The 19,660-nt window shown below is 40.3% G+C and overlaps 1 protein-coding gene across 2 annotated transcripts in view; it reads right to left on the bottom strand.

The window, feature by feature from the left end:
- The window catches only part of LOC129731926 (protein apterous), a 179,460-nt gene that overhangs the window by 13,628 nt on the left and 146,172 nt on the right, over nt 1–19,660 (bottom strand). The window lies entirely within an intron of this gene.

Here is a 19,660-nt window from a genome sequence, read left to right as displayed (position 1 = left end):
GTGGCTTGGAACAACCTGGGAACCGCACTCGCACAACCGGCTACAACAGCTCGTGAAAAAGAGCGGTAATGGTCGTTTGCAACCGGAGATGGGTGATGATCTTGAAGGTCGCTTAAGCAGGAATTTATTGCCGGTTCAGGGGGTCATTTCGGAGTGCGACAAGTGGATACTTTTGGGCAATAAAATTCATGATATTTTTCCCTGTTTATTGGTGCTTGCTTTCGGGTAGAATTTATTGCACCAACTCATGGATATGGCGGAGAGCGGGTCGAGTTCTATGCGTCCGGGAAACAGTTTCGACGGGTGGAGTTGATTATGAAACATAATGCAAATCAAAAGGTAGAAAAATTATGAACTCCATTTTGTTTAAGCAAATTCTATGAGATGTTCGAATGCGCTTTCAGCTTTTTGTACAATATTTTGATGAAAAAAATCAAAAAATATGTTTTTTGACATACTTAAATTTAAAATAAACTAACTGTCATGAGCATCTCTTCAAGCAAGAGTTGATCAGGACCTGTATTGCATCGGAAACCACAAGGTATTTTTTTGGGTAGAGTCAATAATTACCATGCATAGATTTCACGATACCTCCTATTATGTAGAATATAACTCAAAATATCAAACAAATCTAGCGTTTCCAAACGATTTATGCGCTAAGATTGAATGATTATTACTTTATTTCTGTACCCCAACGAATTCAAAATTATCCCAGGAAACGAAATATTTAAAGTCTTCTCAAACTATTTTCGGATTAAGATTTGGATGCTATACTTATCTAATGTCCTTGACTATATATTTTAAAATTCTCTGATTACTTACTTCCCCCATCGCATAGAATATGTAGCTAATCTGGCAATTTTACTAATTATATCGAAACCTAGCTAGTTATTATCTCGATGAGCTACAGAACAAAATCTACAGATGCAAAGAAACGTTTGGCACTGGGAGTAAGGAAAACGTTTCGAATATCAAATTCTTAGCATAACAGTACGAACAACAAATTACTGTCGGTGCGGCCAAAAATTGCAATAACACTGTCTTTTGATGGCATATCAGTCGTCTGTTGCCTTCATTTCTCTATATTTCTCAAGTAAAATGATAAGTTAATGTGACTGTTATGAAATTTTGGGCATCCACCCCAGACGGAACAAGTTGCACTTGCGAAAAATTTTAAAAAAGACTCAACAGCAGCGTCACTTCGTTATTTCGTTATTCCGATGAAAAAAGTATCGTTTTCGTAGTAAATGTCTATCGTCCGGTCGGTTTTAGCCGCCCTCCCGCTATGTGTGATGTTCACAATTCACTAACATTTTTTTTAAAGTTAGGCTGATACAAATTTTGAATAGTTTTTACGTCCACGGTTATCAAAGTTAACTAAAGTGAGGGCAAAAAATAAATAACATTGAGAAGGAAAAAAGGAATAGCTTTCATAAAAAATTAAGTGCAAATTACGACGCTTGTGACTTGCATGCAAACGTGTGTTGAAATATATCACATTATTATCATTATGAATCATTTGGTTTGCCTTTTGATGACACCTTCACTGTCACTGGACACTGGACAGAACGGCTTGAACTTTTTTTCTTCCCCTTCCAATTTTCAACATTTTTGAAGGGGGGGGGGGATGACATTAAATGAAAATGAAATCTGTATCGGTCTAAGTCGTGTTCCAAAAAATTAAACCAATAGTACAAGATGGTATCTTTCGCCTAAAGAAACGTCTATGCAAAGTTTCATCCAAATCAAAACTGGTCGATTAAATTGGTTGCCCGTTTTTTGTGAAATTGCTCAATACTGCTATTGAGGAAAGTGGCATGCTAATTACTAATCCGTGCATGTGTGCACTATAATTTACCCTTTTTTTTACACGCTTACTGCTCTTCTATACCGAGCCTCGGTTATCCTGCCAAATATCGCAATTATATTAAGCAACACGATACAACGTTGCGTGGCTGAGAGCTCTATTAGTCCGAATCCATTGTTTGTCCACACTAAATGACATTCTTTTTCAAGTACTCTTGATGTATACGGAAATATTTTTTCGGATCTTGCGAAACTGAGAAAATTACAAATCTTTAAAAAGGCAGGGCCACTTACAACAAGGGTATAAAAAACATCGCGAAGTGAGGTGAATATTCTTATCGAGTAGTTTCAATTTTAATTGATTAAAATCCGTTGCAGAAACGCTGCCTTGTAATATTCAAAACCCGATATCACTGTGCAATATACAGTCAGTTTTTTACGCTGTTTTCCGCGGATTTTTTTACGAGGATTTTTCACGCAGTTCATCGAATTACGCGGTTTTTACGCGGATTTTAGAATAACTGCGAAACGTCTGAAAGACTTAGCCAAAAATAAACCTCCGTTCTTCGCTACTGGTCGTATGCATGTAGACATTAGAGATGGTCGGGTACGGGTATTTTTACCCGATACCCGTACCCGACGGGTTCGGGTCGGGTTTCGGGTAACGCCAAAAAATATTTTTCGGGTTCGGGTCGGGTACGGGTTTGAAAAATTCTCAATTGGTCGGGCACGGGTCGGGTACGGGTAATTTGATTTTCGTGCATTATGAGAATTTAATTATTAACTTTGCTTGCCTAGGTGTTTTAGCATAGTCTTGGTCTGGGAGGGAGAAACGGATACGAAGCAGCACGAAGTTGCATCGGTAACGGTATCATTGATTTCTATAGAAGAGTGATTGCATTTTTCTTGACCGTGGACTTATTCGAAAAATACTTATTATGATACTATAACTCCATCATAAGTAAAGCGAATAGCATGCTGGGCTTTGCTAAGCGGTTCAGCCACAGTCTTCAAGAGCCCAAACTATTGTATATTACATATGTTAGACCTATTGTAGAATGTTGTAATCTCATATAGATCAGTCCAAAAACAATTCCTTCTTTACGCGCTTCGCAACTTGAATTGGACTGCATTTCCTCTGCCATCGTATGAAACAGGTTGCATGCTCATTAATCCTTCACGGCATCTTAGAACGAGAGAACTTTTTTTCATAAAAACATTGTAGAACTTATTATGCGAAAAATGGTCCCATAAATCGAATGATGTGTCAGTATAATCTACATAAAACCATTGGCGTAACAATGTCAAAAAAAAACAAATCAAAAAGTGTCTGAAATACACTAGAAATATTTAGCTCGTAACAAGAACATTGTAAACACTATAAATAATAACTGTAATGAAATATTTATGTAGTGTACATTTGCTTGACGAAATAAATAAACAATTAAACATAAAAAAAACATCCACACAAGCAATGAAATCAACAAAATTTTCTGAAACATAATATTTCTGTCCTTTGGTAAGCTACGAGCTTTGAAAGTTTGCCGATTTTTTTAAAAGCATTTTTGTTGTTTAAACGTGTAAGCAATGTTTGCAAATAAACTCTTTTCGGCAGACCTCCTACGTAATTATTACTCGGATATAAAAAAAAGTCGTTTGGTAACGGCTTCGAACTATGCACTTAATCACGTTTGAGTCTTGATTTTTGTTCCACAAAATAGTGAGGTATGAAATTGTAAAATTATTGCAACACTGCGCAAGTCTACGTAAATATAAATAAACTCAAAAATCTGAAGAAACTGACTCGAAAAATCTGTGTTTTGCATACAAATTTGCACATTTAGTATTCGTGATGTTCGAGACATACTCGAGTTACAGCAGGAAGATAGTTACACGCTATCAAAAAACGACGAATGTGCGTGTCATCTGTTTCGATAATTTTTTAATGTAGTATTCGTTTCTCCATCCCAGGTCTTGGTTTGCACTGTGACCAGGGATGCTGCATGTACAGAAATATCTGTGTTATACCGAATTTTAGATTCCTGATTGCTATGATGTGCACATAAAACTCTACGCTTAAGGGGTTATATACCTTTTTAGTTGTCAAAAAACCGGAAAATTTTTTATTGTATTATCTTCAAATACAACATCTTGAGAACATTTTCACAAATTTTCATAAAGATCTGAGCAATAGGAAGAAAGTTAGAGCGATTTGCAGCGTGCCTCGCCACGGCCGCATAAGCTAAACTTGAAACTTTACACGCGATTATCTCGGAATAGTGTTTTCCGAAAAATGGCTTTGCCGTGATTCTGATTGCGGGAAAACTACTGAACCGATTTCCTTCATTTTTTTTTTTTAATTTTCGTTATTAAATTCGCCGGTCCTTGAACGATCGATTTTCGAAACATACAGTTACATTTTGCCGCAAAAATAATTTTAATGCAATTTTTAGCGCTCAAACGTGCAAAACGTGCTAGTGAAATAATATGAGTTTTTTTATTTCGGTTGACCCGCTGAGTCTCTATCAGGATCACCGCAAGCCTCTGCAAAAAAAAAAAAAACACGGCCATTACTCCAGTAATAATTGGTATATCTCCATTTGTTTTTTCATTTTGTTGTTGTTGATAAACTGTACTTTCAGAAAAATACCCCTTTGATGCAATGAAAATGTTGCTATGCACTTAAAAATAGATTCAAACTCCCCTCATTTTTCTCGACCAAAAAGGTATATAACCCCTTAATTTAAACTCTACCAGACATGCATTTTTCACCATTCTCCGTGTTGTCCTAGTAGGGCAAATTAACAAAATAAAATTTTTCAGCGGTTTATATGAATCATACGTATGCATACAAAGTTAATAATTGAAATCCCTGATCAATTTTAATATGAGGTAACTAACGGAACTCAAATTATCCGTACACAGTTATGAAAAGATATTTTGCTGCGTGATAAAAAATGATCAAATTTTTCAACGTCAGACGAGCGGACGTTCTCAGTGACAGATGTTACGCTGGATTCTGGGAGCACCAATACATCGCCTGGAACTCTGGTTCATTAACATTCGTTCACATGAACACTCGAGTCTAGCCCAACTCCGGCCATCATCTCGAGAAACCACATGTGACAATTAGTGCATAAAATGTGCGAGGTAATCAGGTATTTAAAAAAATAATAAAATAAAATAAAAATCCAGGACGGGTCGGGTACCGGCAATTTCGGGGTAATTTTCTTTCGGGTACGGGTCGGGTACGGGTAGTTAAAAACAAAAATTTTCGGGTTCGGGTCGGGTACGGGTATTTCAAACAAACTCGACTTCGGGTTCGGGTCGGGTACGGGTTTGAAAATTCTCGATTAGTCGGGTACGGGTCGGGTACGGGTAACAAATTTCCCATACCCGACCATCTCTAGTAGACATGCAGTCACCGTGACATGGTTTACATCGGACAAACTAAACGTAACCTAGGGATACGTTTCGAAGAACATTTCGCAGAAGAGACAAAAGCAAGTAGAGTTTCAAAAAATGCCCCACCACACCTTTTCAAATCAAAAGTGGCTGAACATATTTTTAACGAGGAACATCCACTAACTTCGGATAACATTCATCTGCTCCGCCCCGTTAATAATTTATGGAAATTAGACGTATCTGAAAGTTTAGAAATTTATAACCAACACTCATGCACGCTTCTCAACAAAGACGCAGGTCATCACCGACCGCATAATTCCCTACCTAACGCCAATTAAGAGTGCTAAATTTTCATTTTTACCTGCTACAAATAAAAAACAGGATTTACTCTTTGCTCTTTACCAGTTCACATAAGCACTGAGGATGACTGTATGTCACAGTCGAAATATATATTTGCTCGGACTGAATTTCAAAATTTATTTCCCAAATTTCCAGTAGAGTCTAACGGGAACCGATAGTTACTTCTTTTGATTTCTTAAATCACTCTGCTAAGACGCTCGGTATAGATTTTCCAAATACATGTGCAATGTTTCATTTAAATAAAACATGTTGATTGAACTTTTACATATTTTCAGACCATTTTGGCAGAAAGCGCTTATTATGTTGATATCAAATAAAAAAATTGAAAAGGTTGAGTATAAGACACGACCGCATGTTCAAGTTGGAATTACTATAGCCTGTCTTATGTCAATGGATTTCTCGCAAGAGGATAGGGAATACACTCAATTGTGTTAATTCAATTTGTGATATAAAGCATGAACTTACAGTACTTTTTTTTAGTTTCTTCTCTTTGCAAATGACTTGTAAATTGATTTCGAAAATACTCATTGGGGTGACAATGACTGTATGGAAAAAAATTCATCATCGAATTCGAAGAAACGACCATGAAAATTTTGTTTATTGGCCCAAAACAATGACCTGTGCCAAATTTCAGCTCAATCGAACATGGTTGAGGCACCCAAAGCACTCAAAGTTGTGATATTTTGACCCTCGAAAATCTTTTAAGGGTGGAGTACATGAAATTGGGAAAATTTAAAATTCGTTTTCAAAGCATTTTTAAGTCACTTGGTATCGAAAACAAATTTTCGATTTTCCCGATTGATTGCACAAGGAGTAAATTTCCAAAAATCAAATAATCACAACTTTAAGCGCGTCGAGGCACCCTAAACCATGTCTGATAGAACTAAAATATTGCAGAGGTACTATTTTGGACCAATAAACAAAATGTATATGGTCGGTTTTTGAAATTTGTCATGACACTTTTGCTGTCACCTTTACACTCATATTACGTGATATTTGACCATTTTAGGATGTTTTACGTAAACTGAATGGCCAAATATTGGATTCATGACGTCTAGTGTCAATTTAGGAACCCTTCGTTAATCCGAAAATATCTGTATTTCAAATTTCCGAGAACTGGAAGTTACAACAATGGATTTCAATTCGGTGTCTATTGTTTATTTTCGGCCTCTAAGCATTATTTCGATCTTAGAAATACTTATATTAAGTGGAATTTAATCAATTAAACGCTGTTAGTTGGAATGACTTCTCAGTGTGAGAGATAGAAACGTGCCAGTAAGTTGCCATCTCTACCAGCAGCAACATCGACTGGCACGTTTCTATCTCTCACACTGAGAAGTCATTCCAACTTTCACTGAGGGTGTTGAAACAATAGCCAGCTATAAATAATAGTCTCTACTGAGTAAATGTACGAAGTGCGAGAATTGGATAAGCGATACAAAACTCGATTCTAGAACTACGTCTTTAACGTTCTGCGGTGGTGTAACGGGATTGGAAGCTGACCGGAGATTGGAAGTTGTGGGTTCGAGTCCCACCTGCTGAACTATATTTTTCGTAGTTTCTACAATCATATTTTCAGTTAGTTTAATTTTCTATCTTCATTACTACATTTACTCCTTAAATTAAAATTAAAAATAGCATGACTTTGCTTAGAGTCGAAAAAAGAAAAGTTAAATAGTAGAGTGCCAATAAAAATCGTATTTGTAAGACATACGGCATCAAAAAAAATGTACAATGAGACAATTTCATGTGCTCATTCCGCGTCGAACACTCGACAGAAACGGACGTGCAAAGTGGTCGTTCTATTACAATCCGGTCCGTGTGTACGAATAGCCAAACAAAAAAATGTATTATTCGCGCTAAAGGCCAACTAGATTGTGAGTTGTGTCGATACGTTCTGTACCCGGCTCACAACTTTGGCTGTATTGGTGCAAAATACCAGCTGCAGTTTTGATCTGTGCACCGTGAATAGAGCTTTTTAATCCAAGCCCATGAGTTGACAGTCGAGTCCGTGTCGCTGTGCTGAGTGATCTCACACCCGGCTCACTGCTGGTGGCTGTATTGGTGCTGCTGTACTGGTGCTGCTGGCTGCTTTGGGTGCAGCTTTGAACGATCGGACAACCACTGCTGGAAGGAAGAAGTAAAGAGGTACGTGTTCTTGTCGGCGCTAGTGCGCTAGTGCGCTACATTTAGCGCAATGGATATAGATCCCTCGCCTCCCGTGCCACCATCCCCGAACCCCCCTGACCCTGACCCTTCTGTTACCCCCTCCCCTGTTCATTCTCCAGTCCCCCCTCGCCCCAGGCTTTACCCGGACGGATCTCAACAGGGCAGCTATACTGTTTATTTTCGTCCAAAGGCAGGAGTGAATTCAAAGCGTTTAAACATACTGCAAATTGCTAAAGACCTGACGAAGGGGTACAAGGCCGTGACCGAAATTTCCAAGGTTCGACCAATGCTATCGCTTGCTCTGAGCTCTTCACACGCGAGTATCGCGTCTACATACCCGCACGAGACGTGGAGATCGACGGTGTCATAACCGATTCGAGTCTGTCTGTCGAGTGTATCCTAAAAAGCGCAACCGGTTGCTTCAAAAATACCGAAACACAGGCGAAGATTTTGGATTGTAAGCAATTGCGGTCCATGTCTCTCGTCGGCGGTAAAAAAGTTTACACTCCGTCAGACTCGTTTCGCGTTACGTTTGCCGGATCTGCACTCCCTAGCCACGTCTCGATCGACCGGGTTCGTCTGCCTGTGCGATTGTATGTACCCCGTGTTATGAATTGCACCAATTGCAAGCAGTTAGGCCACACAGCCACCTACTGCTGCAATAAGGCACGATGTAGCAAGTGTGGGGAGACTCATGCGGAAGATTCTTGCAGTGTTAATGCTGAAAAATGTATTCACTGTGGGGAAAACCAGCATGAGCTCTCCACATGCCCGGTGTACATGCAGCGCAGAGATAAAATCAAGCGGTCACTTAAGGAGCGTTCAAAGCGTTCTTACGCTGAGATGCTGAAGAAGACCGTGACCACTTCTACCATAACATCGAACCCCTTTGATCTGTTGCCCTCTGATGAAACCGATTCTGACGATTCATCAGCGGGAACGTCTTATGCCAATCCTGGGGAGTCTAGGAAGAGGAAAAATGTTTCTTCTCCTAAACTTCCCCGTAAAGGTCCTAAGATTTCCCAAAGTGTAATGAAAAGTACGAACAAACCAAACAGTGCTGCGGAAAAACCGAAGCAAACTCCTCCTGGGCTTGCAAATTTAAAGTCCCAGAAGGAGTTCCCAGCACTGCCAGGAACATCTAAAACCCCAGTTGTTCCTTTTGCACATCCAGTTGAGGAAACAAACTCTGGATTAGTGAAATTTTCTGACATTGTGGACTGGATTTTTGAAACTTTCAATGTACCCGATCCAATTAAAATTTTTCTTACAGCATTCCTCCCAACAGTTAGATCATTTTTGAAGCAGCCCAATGGCCCCTCCTTGCAGCGATTGTATCCTTCGATGCCTAATTCAACTGCGTATATGAAGGATTCTATCTCTGTCTTACAGTGGAATTGTAGAAGTATTTTACCAAAAATTGATTCGTTTGAAGTTTTGATAAATAAAAACAAATGCGATGCATTTTCCCTTTGTGAAACTTGGCTTACTTCAAATATTGATCTCAACTTCCATGATTTTAATATTATTCGCCTTGATCGAGACACCCCATATGGAGGAGTACTTTTAGGGATTAAAAAGTGCTATTCTTTCTATCGTATTAACCTCCCCTCGATTCCAGGCATCGAAGTTGTCGCATGTCAAATGACAATACAAGGTAAAGAGCTTTGTATTGCCTCAATATATATTCCTCCCAGAGCACAGGTTGGGCAACGGCTGCTCTTTGATTTAATAGAACTTCTTCCCTCGCCACGTTTGATTTTGGGAGACTTCAACTCTCATGGCGTGGCTTGGGGTTCCCCATACAATGATAACCGCTCCTCTTTAATCTATAACCTTTGCGATGACTTCGACATGACTATTTTAAACAACGGTGAAATGACACGTATCCCGAAACCTCCAGCGCGCCCAAGCGCTTTGGATCTATCCTTATGTTCGACGTCGCTACGGTTGGATTGCACATGGAAGGTAATCCTTGATCCTCACGGTAGCGACCATTTGCCTATTCTTATTTCAATTAATAACGGGTCAACTCGCATGCGACCAATTGACATTCCGTATGACCTCACACGGAATGTCGATTGGAAGTTATACGAGGAAATGATTTCAAAAGCGGTCGAGTCGATTCAACATCATCCACCACTTGAAGAATACAACCTCCTCGCGGGCTTGATTCTCGACGCCGCGTTGCAAGCCCAAACGAAGAAATATCCCGGCGTAACGATCAAAGAACGGCCTCCCACTCCGTGGTGGGACCAAGAGTGCTCCGATGTCTACACGCAAAGATCCTACGCGTATCTGACCTTCCGGGATACAGACGATGCCGACGACTTTAAACGTTATTCGGAGCTTGATACCAAGTTTAAAAGCTTGACTAAGGCAAAGAAACGCGGATATTGGCGTCGGTTCGTAAACGAGACGTCGAGGGAGACATCAATGAGCACTCTTTGGAACACAGCCCGAAGAATGCGGAATCGCGTAACGGTCAACGAAAGCGAGGAGTCTTCAAGTCGGTGGATATTTGATTTTGCCAGGAAAGTATGTCCGGACTCTGTTCCTGAGCAAAACATTGTTCGCGATGCGTCTCCGGGCCACGACGCGATTGAATCACCTTTTACGATGGCAGAATTTTCAGTTGCCCTCCTGTCCTGTAACAATAACGCGCCTGGGTGAGATAGAATCAAATTCAACTTGTTGAAGAATCTACCCGGCAATGCCAAGAGGCGCTTGTTGAACTTGTTCAATAAGTTTCTGGAGCAAAATATTGTACCGCAGGATTGGAGGCAAGTGAAGGTGATCGCCATCCAAAAACCAGGGAAACCAGCTTCTGATCACAACTCTTATAGGCCGATTGCAATGCTATCCTGTATCTGGAAATTGATGGAAAAAATGATACTCCGTCGTTTAGACCATTGGGTCGAATCAAATGGTCTACTATCAGATACTCAATTTGGCTTCCGCCGTGCCAAAGGGACGAATGATTGTCTTGCGTTGCTTTCAACAGATATTCAGCTGGCGTATGCTCGCAAAGAACAAATGGCGTCTGCGTTCTTGGACATTAAGGGGGCTTTTGATTCCGTTTCTATTGACATTCTTTCGGGTAAACTTCACCGACAAGGATTTTCTCCAATTTTGAACAATTTTTTGCACAATTTGTTGTCCGAAAAGCACATGCATTTTACGCACGGCGATTTGGCAACTTTTCGCATTAGCTACATGGGTCTTCCCCAGGGCTCATGTTTAAGCCCCCTTCTTTACAACTTTTATGTAAATGACATCGACGAATGTCTGGCAAACTCATGCACGATAAGACAACTTGCAGACGACAGTGTAATCTCTGTTACAGGAGCCAAAGCTGCCGATTTGCAAGGACCATTGCAAGATACCTTGGACAATTTGTCTGCTTGGGCTTTACAGCTAGGTATCGAATTCTCTCCGGAGAAGACTGAGATAGTAGTTTTTTCTAGGAAGCATGAACCTGCTCAGCTTCAAACACAATTAATGGGTAAAACGATTTCTCAGGTTTTGGTACACAAATATCTTGGTGTCTGGTTCGACTCTAAAGGCACCTGGGGTTGTCACGTGAGGTATCTGATGAAAAAATGTCAACAAAGAGTGAATTTTCTTCGTACAATAACCGGACAATGGTGGGGAGCCCACCCAGGAGACCTTATAAGGCTTTACCAAACAACGATATTGTCTGTTATTGAATACGGGTGTTTCTGCTTCCGCTCCGCAGCAAACACACATTTGATCAAACTGGAGCGAATACAATATCGTTGTTTGCGTATCGCCTTAGGTTGCATGCAGTCGACCCATACGATGAGTTTGGAGATCTTAGCTGGAGTACTACCATTGAAAAACCGCTTCTGGAGCCTGTCTTCTCGTATTCTTATCAAATGTGAGGTCTTGAACCGTCCCGTGATTGAAAATTTTGAAGGGTTAATCGAACTTAATTCTCAAACCCGTTTTATGACATTGTATTTCAATCACATGTCCCAAAATATTAACCCTTCTTCGAATATTCCAAATCGTGTCGACTTATCAAATACTTCTGATTCTACTGTGTTTTTCGATACATCCATGATAGAAGAAACTCGTGGATCATTTACGCGTGCAGCAGATCCCCAAAATTTTTTCCAATAAATATCGAAACATCAACTGCGACAATATGTACTACACTGACGGATCACTTCTTGATGGGTCCACTGGCTTCGGTATCTTCAATAACAATTTAACCGTCTCCCATAAGCTCGATAATCCTGCTTCTGTTTACGTCGCAGAATTAGCTGCAATTCAGTACAACCTAGGGATTATCGAAAAAATGCCCACGGACCATTATTTCATCTTTACGGACAGTCTCAGTTCCATTGAGGCTCTCCGATCGATGAAAGATGTTAAGCACTCTCCGTATTTCCTGGGGAAAATACGGGAACATCTGAGCGCTTTATCCGAAAAATCTACTCAAATTACCTTAGCGTGGGTCCCTTCTCACTGCTCGATACCGGGTAATGAGAAAGCGGACTTTTTGGCTAAGGTGGGCGCAACAAACGGTGATATTAATGAAAGACCAATTGCCTTTAATGAATTTTTCGCATTTGTACGTCAGAATACGATCATCAGTTGGCAAAATTCTTGGACCAAGGGGGAACTGGGAAGGTGGTTACATTCCATAATCCCCAAGGTATCGACGAACCCGTGGTTCAAGGGGTTGGATGTAGGTCGGGATTTCATTTGCGTGATGTCCCGGCTTATGTCCAATCACTATAGATTTGACGCGCATCTCCGTCGTGTTGGGCTCGGGGAGAGTGGTATCTGTGCCTGTGGTGAAGGTTATCACGACATAGAGCACGTTGTTTGGTCATGCCCTGTACACCGTGACGCCAGGTCTAGATTAGTAGCTTCCCTGCAGGCCGAAGGTAGGCAGCCGGCTGTTCCTGTTCGTGATGTCTTGGCGAGCCGTGACCTATCCTACATGTCCCTTATATACGTTTTCCTGAAATCCATCCACGCCCCAGTTTAGTCCTATCCCCTTCCGCCTACATCCAACCAAACGACAAGAACACGTTAAGACCCCGGATCCGGAAACAGCAACTAGACCCGCACGATACTCTCAGGCCCTGAGGGAGACAACCCAATATGCCAGTCCGTGATATCTTGGCCCAGCAGCGGAACATATTCAATATGCTGCTTACCTATGGCGATGGAAAACCATCACACAACAAATCAGTGCTTTTCATGCAAAACATTCTAGCTTAAGTTAGATTTAGTTTCAGCTCGTAGTCGGCAGCGAGGATAAAAAATTTGCTTTTAGTTATTAAGATACTTTAGAAAGTAAGCTACCAGATATAATTGGCGCCGTTAAACATTGAATTGTATTTGTGCCGTGTCAAATAAACTATAGATGAGGAAAAAAAAAAATTTTATGTGCTTTTTTTTCATCGATATTTTTCGTGAAATTTGTCCGCTTTGAGGCACGTGTTTCCGATGTTAGATCGAGCTGAACGATTTTTTTTTTTCATACATCTCATTGGTACTCTATTAAATAGCAATAAAGTTCTTGTCCAGTAAAGTAACAACACAACACTGTCATATGTGTTGCAAGACTGTTAATTTTAAAGAAACACTGGGGAACGAAACAGTGGTGTTTATAATTAGACATTTGAGGCTGACAGGTGAGATTCTGCTTATTTGTGAATAGAAAGGGGACAGGAATAAACCTGATCGTTGCATCAATTCAAATGCAGCGAGTGAAGTCTTTATAACACATGCGTCGCGGTTCTTGGTTGTATGTTCTCCTGCACAAACACATACCAGCGTGTAGCCGTCGTATATTTTGTTACCTTTTGGTTATTACTTTTTGTGCCTAATGCGCGGTAATGAGACACAAAAAGTAATAAAATATTGCTCAAAAGTAACAAAATCTTCCCCGTTTGTGTTGGGTGTAATGACAATAAATACAATAAAAATGTTATATTATACACTAAAAACAAAGTGTCAGCTGATTGAGAGTTATATGAAACCTAGGTATATTAAACTTAATTTGAAACGTTCGTTCGAAGGCCATTCGTTATAAATTTACACTTGTAAACTCAAAGTTTCTTAGCATGATTCTATTATTGCCAATAATTTTCAATTCACACTCATAGTCAGATATGTCAACCGTTGATATCTAGAAAACATGGACTTTTTTAAAAAGAACACATGCCCATTTTATACAAAACATTTACAATTATACATATCTAAAACGGACAAAGGTGTAGTTATGTCGTTATCAAATTATATTGCTAAGGTTGCGTTGAAAATAAAATATGTTTAGCAAATCATTTGAAATGCACGGCTGCCAACTCTATCGGTATATACACCATTTGATGCTTCCTAATCTAGTTATGTTCATGAACCCAAGGATATATTCTGACTCCTCTCATCACCGGCACTGCTTCTTTCAAAGGATTAGATGTATACTATAACAAACTGAGTAATGATTCATAAGTCATATCACAACGACAAATTGTTCGAGATCACACCAGACAGAAACCGTACAGTGCAACTTCTGAGTCTAGGCGGTTTTCCTCGTTCCTTTGACAGCCAGCCAAACATTGACACAACCGTTTAGTGGCGTTGCTGTTGTTCGGCTCGAAACTTTGAAGTGCGTTTAAAGGGTAGCTGCCTATACGCGAGATTACTCCGAGAGACATTATGCCGATCGGAAGCTGTTTAATGTTCAGCACTTGACCGGGAATGGGTCTTAAAAAGTCATAAGCAATCCGACAGGTCGGACGGCGAGCTCCAGCTTCGCTGTTTTCCGCCTGCTTTATATTAATATGTTTAACACTCACCCGTTAACAGCACAGATAATAAAGGAGTCATAAAATCCGTACAAATAATAAAAGAATCGTTAAAGTCCAACCGCGCCGTTTCTGGAAGGTACACAACGGAAGACTTTGCCTAAGAAGGGTGCTCCTTGGACAGGACCGGGATTTTTTGTACTCCAAGAGATTCGATTCTCGGAAACCTGTTTATTTGTACTTTTATTGTACCTTTGCAGCGGTGGTTCATTTTTCCTCTGCCTTCGTTTTTTGTTTTCAAATAAAACTTTTCTGATTCGGAGCAATGCGTGCATCCAACAGGCACTGCCTGAGGGCTTTTTTCGTCTGCTGATTTCGTTTGACCGATGTATTTCCGCGTGTTCATCTGCGCAATGACACGATGTCGATCACAATTTCCTGGAGGAAATACCTAGGTTGCCATGCAATTGCGGCGCCACGTTAGGTACTCAACGAATTGTAAACTAGTTCGTGAGCTCAATTCTATTTTATTGTTGGTTCGAACGAGCTAACTTTTTTAATACTTTTGAAATTTAGTGCACAATATGTGGCAAATGAATATCACCCTTAAACAGAGCCTGAAGCTGGAACCTGCCACAATTGAAGCCCTCGACTCATGGCTCCGATTGCCTACTTTACGATCACCTAAATATACACCATAAAATAAAGATCGGCCGCCGTCGACCGGACCATAAAATCTTCGAAATGAAATTTCGACAGAGTCATGCTCATAAAATTGAAAGAATAACAACGACGGATGGATCGATGAGGCACGTCCCCTGTAATCATCGTGCAGCCACCGTTTGCTCGAGCAGCAGAGGCTTCCGAGAGGGATGAACCTGGCAACCGGCAACCGACTGCACTCACAAAAGACTCGAATATATGTTCTAAATTAAATAATAGAACCGTAAGCCGTTCTGTCCTGTCCTGAGAAAAAGGAAGCGGATCGAGGCTTATCGTTTCGAAATCTCTAATCCTTACGTATGTGTGGAGGTTTGGACTTGTGGCCATACCGTAAATTAGCGAATAATGAACCCCTGCCGTACGGGGACGACCTTCTATTTCTCCCGAAAAGTTTCTTCTCCTTTCCTTTTCTTTTGTTTCGAGTCAGTAGCTGATAGAGATCTTCACCAAAGACAGCAGGCTCGATCCTCGGAGTGTGTGGGATTTCGTAGGCTGTACAGATGGAAAGATAAGGTTTTCTGTTCTTTCTTTTGCGTTTGCCTATGCTGTTTACTGTTCGACTATGAAAGGCCATTGAAGTGTTTTTATGATATGTTTATTAACTTTTTGACTTTGCACAAGGTGCGAAACTTGAAAAAGCAGAAACAGTTTGGAGTAGAGTAGCGATTATCTTCTACTAGATGGGCAGTTACTGTGTTTGGTCCTTATGAAGATAAACGACCGTTAGTTTTGACTGTGTTTTTAGTTTGGAATCGGGACGGACGACAGCAGCGGTTTCCTTGATAGAGTATCATCAAAATAGCACGGATCGTTCTAGACTACCGTTAGCTCGGGTTCATGAACAAATTTCAATCCCCTATAAAGGGACGTCGATTAATATTTTTAAAACGCAAACTGTGACCGGAATTGGCACATTTCTCCGCTACCGAGTTGACCCTGCGTCCTGGGATGAGTTATGCCTTCAGGGTTTTCCTAACTTGTTAAGTAGCACGCAGGTACAATAAAAGTACAAGCGATTTGGTTTGGAATGATCAATGAACTTCAAGATACAAACAAATGTTTATGGGATATTATCATAAGCACCGAAGCTAAAACACGTACATATCAGTTCCAAGCGGTACTGAAGAGCTAGCTTCGATCAAAATGTAGTAATCCTTACATTTTCAATTTCTCATTACATCTTTTGATAGATTAAATTGTAAATTATTAGATAGATTGGAAGTTAATGTATTAAACAGAAAGTATCAGTAATTATTATATAATCTTTTTCCAGCTAAACTGATGATAAATGAACATGGAAGATCGCTTCTAAAATGCTGGATAATAACTGTTCAGTGCGATGGTGTTCGATTACACCTAATTTTTGCTTCAACCTCTATGAACATTTCTGAAACTCTTCTGTTTATCAAAAGAAGTGAAAAGTTCGGCGTTCGATCGACTTCGTTCCTTCAAAAAAATCCCAGCACTAACCAGCAAGGCAAACAGCCTTCCCCGGGTACAAAGCAGCGCCAAAGAATCCCGGACTTGGATTGTTTGCGATTGCCGTTAACGCCTCCCGGTGCTGGTCGTGGCTCCAGTAACCTACACCACGACAGCCGCCTGCCACGTACCACAGTCGGAAGCCCTCGGGGGGCAGTTTCAGAGTATCATTGCGTCTGGCCGATCACTCATTTGTGTGTGCCGCACTACGCGAAGGCCGGTTATTATTTATCTTGAACGGGCGAAATTCCCCGCACCGCCTCTGGCTAGACAGTGTCAGTGCTACCGAATTTCAGCACTCTTCGGTTGATCACACTACCGCCGCCGCCTCCGCATGCCTGTACTGGTGCTTGTGCTTGCCGCCACCATCCGCTGCGAGGGAGTAACCAACAGACTCTGTGTTTAACCAGCCTAGCGATGATCCCAACCTTCTAACATCGTCCTGTATAATTTTTCAACTCTTCATACTGATCGTTTTCTGTTCTTCTACAATGTTGCTAACCTAAGCTATTGAAAAGGTTTTTTTTCTTTCAAATTGCTTCATACGATCTCGGATTCTGAACAAAAAATCACCTCCTTTTTTCTATTTTCCATTCTTGGGTCCCACTCGGTCAGTGGCTACTGGATTCCGACTTTGCTGACTCCAAGGAGAAGCAGCCGAAAAACCGTGGGAACGATCGGCATCGGCTATATATCTCTGGCGGGTGCGACTATAAAATAGCACTAGAGAAAAAAAAACTGTTGGTTACCATTCGCTCCCAAAGCACATTCACCATCGGATAGCAAAGCTTTCTTTAAATCTGAATGAAACGGGATGGAGCCAACGAACGGGGGCAGCCGTTTCTTAGCTCGTCCGCTAGCGATAAACTTTTGTTTTTAGCCGGAATGGTGAATGAAAGTTTTACGTTGGGACATTAAAACGATGAGTGATGTGCTGCCGAGAGCCGAGGTGGTGGTAACAGGTTGTATCAGCAGAATTGTGCGTGGGACTGAACCGTGCGGGCTGTGTGTAGAAGCTGGGAAATCGTCAGCGGCATTTCCGGTAGGGGAGACACTAGGCACTAATTTTTGGAATGACACCGAAGCCATAATCTGACAGTGAGTTCGTGAAACGAAGTACCGTTTCTAGCTTAAAATTTCTATAATGTGCGATATAGAGTTGCGAAATTTGACCTGATAACCTTTTCGCAAGACATCCCCATTTGCAAGTACCTATCTCAAAATATAAAAGGTTTTTCTGTTCAACCAACGCGTTTATGTGTTTGATAATGGTTATGCTTCGACGAAATAAGTCGTGGTTATGTAGCGTCACTCAGAGAAAACTTGCGAAGGTGTTAAAATAATGGCCCCTCAAGCCTCGACCTCTTTTGTGTCTGATACGTAGTTTATTCGGGTGGTCACGACCCTAAAATATGAAATAAACTTCTGAATTTAACTTGGAATCAGAAGAACATGTCCCTCAAATGAACCCTTCATCACAAAAAGGCTCCTTTTGAAGCTTGGAATCGCATCATTCGGGAAGTTTCGTTCGATACAATCGCAGTTAATGCGCTGGCAGCTTTGCGAGGTATCCAGATTTCTTTGGATTATCCAGATTTTTATACTTATATCCAGATAGACAGATTTAAGGTCCAATTACCCAGATTTATCGTAAATGATTTAAATGTTTTTTTTCTGTTTCGCAAAAAGGTCATCATTTCAAATTTTGCGCAAAATTTTGCAATTTTGTCATTTCAAATGTTGCGTACATAATAAATTTAATCCGAAAAAAATACCTGTTGTCACACGAAATGACTGCCAGATTTTTTTTAGATTTTTTTTTTTTGCTTTTTTTGGTCTTTTTTTCAAATCTTTCTTTATTAAAATTGATTATACATAGTCATATAGAATTCTAAATTTTGTACATTTAGGCAATCTATAGGAGTTTCACTAACAAAAATTATGTATCTAACAAACAATCGCAGTATTCTATTAAGTATACGTCTGTTAACTCCTTGTAGTTCCGGAATTTGCAGCCTTTTGAAGAGTGGGTCTCCCCGCATCCCAAGAGAGACAATTGTAACTGCTATACGATTCCACAATGGTTCTATGATTGGACATGTCGAATATTTGTGCTGTATTGTTTCTTCTTCATTACATTAGTCACATGCTGATGTTGCTGCTCGGTTTTCTCTGAATCTAAGAGAGTTATGATCCAACTTTTCGTTGCATAGTAGATAGTACGTGCTCTTCTCTTCCTGTGAAAGAGTATAAACAGAGCCTGAAGCTGGAACCTGCCACAATCTCTTGAAAAAATTTATCTGTCAACGCAGCTCGCAGATGATGAGAGCATCTCTACAGACTGTTCCGAAAATTATAAATACATTTTCTTTCTTGAATAAAACAAAAAATACAGGATTTTTCGGGTCATTTTATTCTGAAATATGGATAACAAGTGTTTTCTTTCCAGTTTCAATTCAAGTTGGGATTATTTTTCGTAGGATACGCGAGCTCTCCAACTTTTCTCTTAACACTACTCATAAGCTTTTGCACAGTGTGTTCTCCGATTTCTTTTGCCACTTTAAGCCAATCTTTTTTAAATTTTTCAACATTGTCCGCTGGTTTGACATATTTCCTCAGCTTTGCCTTGGTCGAAGCCCAAAAAGTTTCAATAGGGCGAATTTCAGGGCAGTTTGGAGGATTCATCTTCTTTAGGACACATGTGACATTATTTGTTTTATACCACCCTAGTGCATTCTTAGAGTAATGGCAGGAAGCAAGATCGGGCCAAAAGATTGGAGGATTGTTATGCTGCTTAACCATGGGTAACAACCTTTTCTGCAAACTTTCTTTCACGTAAATTTTACCATTCATTGTGTCATTTGTAATGAATGGACGAGATATTTTCTCACATGCACAAATGACCTGCCAAACCATTACCTTCTTGCCGA

Source organism: Wyeomyia smithii, chromosome 3, assembly GCF_029784165.1.
Source record: "Wyeomyia smithii strain HCP4-BCI-WySm-NY-G18 chromosome 3, ASM2978416v1, whole genome shotgun sequence".
NCBI lineage: Eukaryota > Metazoa > Arthropoda > Insecta > Diptera > Culicidae > Wyeomyia > Wyeomyia smithii.
The sequence above is the reverse complement of the archived record's forward strand: the minus strand, read 5'-3'. Positions and strand labels throughout refer to the sequence as shown.